The sequence below is a fragment of the Liolophura sinensis genome, chromosome 8, assembly GCF_032854445.1.
Source record: "Liolophura sinensis isolate JHLJ2023 chromosome 8, CUHK_Ljap_v2, whole genome shotgun sequence".
In the NCBI taxonomy this organism is placed as follows: Eukaryota; Metazoa; Mollusca; class Polyplacophora; order Chitonida; family Chitonidae; genus Liolophura; species Liolophura sinensis.
The window spans coordinates 38,592,982-38,599,362 of NC_088302.1; positions in this window are offsets into that span (position 1 = coordinate 38,592,982).

Genomic DNA, 6,381 nt, shown 5'->3' on the forward strand with positions numbered 1-6,381 from the left:
GATGGGCATTTGTGTATAAAGCACCTACATATGTATATATATATATATATATATATATATATATATATATATATATATAAATCAGTGATATGACCACTAGGAATCATTAGGCATGTGTACATATATTGTGTCTTCTTGTGGCAGGGCAAGTCCATGCCGCCAAAATGCTGTCGCTACTAAAGTGTCATGCCAAAGACACGAGACATGACACCACACCCAGTCACATTGTACTGACACAGGAACAGCCAGTCCTGTTTCCTTGCTCTTACCTCTCAAAGCTTAATGCTAACCAAGACAATACCTCTTTTAGTCTCTATGATGCAACCTGAGTTTGATCCCGATTCTTATGACTTCGAGGCGGACACTCTGACCATTAGGCCACCGAAGCGTTCTAGCGCGCGTAAAAACTATTAAATCCCATTGTAACTGTTTATTATGTAACAGATTTTGCAGATGCATGATGGAGGTAATGTAAGTGATGTTATATATCACAGTTATTTGTACAAGAAGGGGCCTTACTCTGCAAGGTTCGCCATATGATATTAGTTGATCACAGGTACTGTTTGTTCATACATCTTTAATATGTAAATCCTTACAAAACAAGGCCCTAGGATTACTGTTGCTTCATTGATCGTATACGTATCAGGAACCTTGACCTAGTCCTATAACACAGCAAATGGGGGCTTCCGTGGCTCAGTTGGTTAGCGTCCTAGTGCAGCGTAATCACCCAGAAGCCTCTCACCAATGCGGTCACTGTGAGTTCAAGTCCAGCTCATGCTGGCTTCCTCTCTGGCCGTCCGTGAGAAGGTCTTCCAGCCACCTGCCGATTGTCATGGGTTTTGTTGAAGGTTAAGCAGTTCTACTGTGTCATGTGATAATGTTAGGCCAGCTTTGCCAGAATTGATTCACTCATCACAAATGACACCTCTTTCCTTTAGGAACTTTCAGTTCACAAACATTTAGCTCTCAATGTTTCGCCATTGTTCATCTATCCTAAACTACTTTTTGTGAATCTTTTTCAGGTCACATGATACAGTAGGATTTTTTCTACCTTTAGCAATAAAAGAGTTCAAACTTGAAACATCCTTTACATTACTTTTGCTCTATCATAACAGTCGTTCAGCTGTGTGGAAGATAAGTATTTGATGAGACTTTCTGGGGACTTTGTTTTGTTGAGCTCTACTTTCAGGCAATTTACTGCTGTTTGTGTCTGTGTTCCTATCTCTGAACATCTTATCCCTCTGTATCTGGTGTCTAGTTGTGACAGATAAGTATAGGGCCTATGAGAGACACAAATTCACAGGAGTTCCGAGTGGGGGCGCTCGAGCAAATATCAGAAGTTGGGGTTAGACAACGCTCTATTCGCCCAGTGCTCATGCGTGAAGGCCATGTACCACCAGGGTTCTATCCCCAACTTTCGGGATATGCTCGACTGCTGCACTCCAAACTCTTGTGAGCTTGCCTGTGTCATAGCCTATAGGCAAAACTGGACATTTCGTCTTCATGTATGTATAAAAGCTAGTTTTGTTGTAAGGCAGTATGACAGTCTGACAGTCTTCTTCTTGCTCACCATTGCCATGGCTATGTTTCTTATTATGTATATTGTCTTTGTGCCATAACCAAAGCATGAATTTGACCAGTAGAACCTGTGAAGTATTTTCTTGTGTATCTTATTTATTATTGGCAGTGGTATGTCTGGATAAAACTGGAACCTGTCACATCTGTCACTTTCTCCTGCCCACATTAAAGGGCAGATAACTGGGACTTATCCAGCAGGTTAGTGCATTTTTAGAACGATGTTGGCATTTGAAATGTCGCTAGTTTGAAGAAGCTATATGTATATACATGTACAGGTATAAGATGTTGGCTTTGGTATGCCTTATGTATGGTCTAGCAGAACTGCACTCTGAAAGGCAGATATGTTCTGTAATAAAGTGCTCACGTGTCACACACAGTTCTTTGTCCAGTATTCTGTCCACTTGAGGTTCCGCGACTTACTCAAAATACCTTAAATGACCTAAATTTCGATCATAAAATTGCATTTTTGAAGGCAATTAAATGTTATACCATATTACTTCTGGTATTAAAGTTTACATTTTTTTCAGTAGGATATGCTCCCCCCATCCAAAGCAATCCCACAACACCTGTCTAAAATCAGTAAATTGAGCAAATTTGTCCGCTGCCATCTGTGAAACTTTAGGCCATTTAGGGTAGTTTCTCTTCTACACAAATCATGTACTTATTACTTCTAGTGTGTGGGAACTAGAAATAGGAGCTTTCTGAATTGTAATACTGAATATTTAAAGACTTGAGGGCCCTCAACTACAAGCACAAAATCCCAGTAGCTGCAGCATCCCTCAAAAAGCTTATGTTATTTACTTTATTGATCTTTAACGCCATACTCAAGAATATTTCACTTATACCATAACTGCCAGCCTAATGGTGAAAGGAAACCCGGAAGCCCGGGACCATCTGCAGGTTAGAGGCAGACCTTCCCATGTATTGCCGGAGAGGAAGCCAGCATGTGCTGGACTTAAACTCACAGTGACCGCATTGGTGACAGGCTCCTGGTTTATTGCGCCACGTTGGTTTGCTCATCTCTCGGCTACAGAGGTGCTCACAACTTATTATGAGAATGACCAATGTTAAAAGACACCATGTATACTGTTTGATTCGCAGACCGTCAGACAAACAGAAACATTTATTCAAAGAAATGCTTTGTCACAGCTAAAAATTAGCAGACTAAAACTGAAGAATGCCTCAATACACATTAGTTTAGCTGATGATAAATATTTATTTAGATTCAAACATCATATATAGCATACGCAGGGTAACAAATAAACAAAATAAAAAAAGTTAATCTCAAAATGTTGGCAAGACGATATAACACCAATACTGATGAACGTAGACGTAAACAACTTTGGCTCCAAAGTTGAAAAACAAACTAACAAAAAACTGTAAATTCAAGCATGATGTTAAAGGGTAAAACCAAAATCCCTAATAAAAACTTGATAAACCATACCTAATATTCAACAATAATATATAAGACATTTAGGTAAACTACAGAACCACTTATTTAAAAACTACACGGCACCATAAATGTGCAATGGAAGTAATTTTCATCAACAAAGAAATTTTTAGCCCAATCAGTTACCTCAATCATTAATTAACAAGGTAAACATGGTTCTTTTTTTGTGATTTTGTTTAAAGTTGAACACATTCTTAAACTTGGCTTTCAGATCTTTTAACACAATACAGAATACCACAGGACTAAATCATGCCATGGAGTTTAGTGTCTGGCCATCAAAATTTATGCACATCTTCCTACCTTCAGCAGTTACAAATATTGCACAACCATATCTAACGAATTACCTGAAAGACACTTTTGAAGGACAGCTGACAGCTGAAAGACACTCAGTGCTATTAACCCTGTGGAAACAATTATACAACATTAAACATTAGCCATACATCTGGTTTTATCAAGGATACATGTATAAACAAATTTAAAAAATAGATAAATAAACCTGACATTTTAATGCACCCGAAAAATAAGAATGAAATAACCAGAGGAACAAAATTCAGACCTTCTAGTTCAAATGCAAAATTATTTTGTGGAAATAAACATTTAATTATCATGCATGAAAATACTACTCAACAGAGACATGTAAGATTGCACTTCAGGCTGAGAAATTTTCTTGAGCTGTGACCTTTATAGACATTGCACTTGTAGACACATGTACAAGTATAGAGTATATACAATGTAAATAAATTAAGAATAAAGATACATGTATAATGTAACACTATAGTGTTGTTAACCGAACAGAGTGGTAATACTCATGAAGTACTAGACGCACATCAGGCCATCATTAAAAATAAGTTTTTTTGTCACAACCGGACCAACCTTCCAAGGTAGGGACCTATTTAAAGGGGTTTTTTTTGAGATTTGGATAAGTTTTTTTCCCTTTCCATGCTTATTTCTTCAAACTTCAATCTTCTTCATTAACCAAATTGTCAGGGTATCCACAACAAAGAATTTTTCAAGGGTACCCTGAGTTTGCTTACAGAATTCTCAATAGTTATATCATACAAATGAGATAACGCAGTGTTCCATTTTTGTAACAAAGACACAAAACAGCATTTAATATATGTGTAACAAAGCACCATAGTCAGCCCTCAAAACATCATAACAATGTCATGGCCTTCAAAATTCACGATACATGTATGCACAAGGTTGGATCAGTTCCATGTTGTATTAATGGAAAATGTATCTAGCCAAGCTATACAGATCCATCCTTTCTACTAAACTGGAACTTGTGATTTTTTTGGACATCAAATTTGTTCATTGAACAAGAAAGCATGCATCGCAAAGAGTAGTTTTTAGATGTCAACCCAATGTGTGAGACACTGAGATGACTAAGTACAATACAAGTAAATAACATGCTCATTTGTAAAACACAAATATACAAATTACAAGTCTAAATGACACTTAAACAACACCAGAAAAAAAGTATCACTACAGTACTTAATCAGTGAAATTTCAAATAATTACCGCTAGCCTGGACTACCACGGAAAGTCGATCAACCACTAACCAACAAGTCTGAATCCAACTCTCATTGGTTTGGCTGTCGTTTTACGTCAGCAGTTTTGTCAGGTTCCTGATGAAAGATTTACTTCTGGTACCCTGGCTTTCCTCCAGGTATAAGCCTGAGAAACTGCAACTGGACAAGCTCGTGAAAAATTGCAGAGCATGATGTTGGACACCAATCAAAAACATCTAACATAAGTCTTCTTCATATCTGGATTTTAGAGTGATCTAGTGGCTGACTGACCCATTGCCAAAGCACTCTGCTAAATATTGTTACTCAAATAAAACAGTGTTCAATCAAATAAAATCTTGGCAATGAATATAATGCTGCCATTCTGCCTGCCAAGTACAGTATACCTAGGCTTTTGTTATTTTTTGGAACAGAATGCTACCCTGGAGAAGTAGCCAGCTACTTAACAGAGAACTGAATGAGGTAAAATCGGAGCTTTGGTCAACGCAGGTGGCTACTTGTTTAATTTTTTTCATCAAATTAGTAGGTGGCCGGTAGCTGGTAACTGCCTTTCAAACAAACCCTCTGGTATACATCAGTGTGACCAGAAATGCCTCAGGAAGGTGACCTAGTTGTTGTTACTCTATCCAAGGCCATTCTTAAAAACATTTGTGTTGAGGAGGTATCATAACCCTTTAACAACCATATCTGAAGAAACAGGGCTGTTTGGCAGGAAAATTTGTTTTGATTATTCTGGCATATGAAAGAGATAGGTACTTTAAAGAAATTAACATTGAGAGAAAAACAAAGGGAAAAAAAATTCATCAAAATCCCAATAAAAAACTTCCGAAAAGCGCCCCTTTTTGGAAGGTCGGTCAGTCTACACCCAACAAACATATATTTTCAATGATAGCCCAACAGGTTCGACCATTATCCCTCCAACAAATATAAGGAGTGTATTCCAATGCTAACAGCCTGGGGCTACTTTCACAAGAGTCTGGAAATCAAATTTTTGCTAGACTTCTTCATAAATGACATTCAGGTTAAACAGGGCCAAAAGGCTAAGCATAACCAGATAGTTATGAGAAAAGTCACAAAAAATCTGACGCACACGTTATTGTGAAAGTGGTCCCAGATTCCTAGCAACCATTGATGCTGCAGACAACAATAACGGGGACCACAATGATGAGGACAGCTCCAATGGCAACGCTGACGTATATGAGTGTGACGGCAGCTTTGGTCTGCCTCTGTACCAGGGTGTACAGACCTCTCGACCTGTCTGTTTTGGCCTCCCAGGCGTAATGGTTAGCCATGATCCCCGTAAGCAGACAGCAGAACATGCTGAGGTACGAGGCCACGATGATTCGGTTGATGGTCTTCCAGCCGGGCGGCACCAAATCCTCCGAGGGAACTTTACGCAGAAGATGTGGCACCGTCACAGTTGTCTCCCTGTACGGGTTCTCCGACGTGTTCTGGAAACAGCTATCTATGGTGTAGGTATTAATAACTCCTACGTGAGCTCCTCGTGTCTGTTCTCTGTTACCATGGTTTTCAATAAGTGCAGCGGCAGCAGGGTTTATCTCCACATCTTCCAGAGTTTCACACACTGTTACCATGGAGACAGGCTCGCTGCTTCTCGTCTCATCCAATGGTTGGACACATAGGTTTGGATGTAGCGCTTGTTTCTCTTCATTTACATCTCTTGATTCTACATCATCACTCATTGCAACTGTTTTGTTTTTCCTAGGTCCTCGGCTATCTGCACCTACAAATGAAGAAAGGAAAAGGTACCGTTGTACATTATTTTCCATACACATCATGTTTTTCCAGAATTTGGTGACTAGC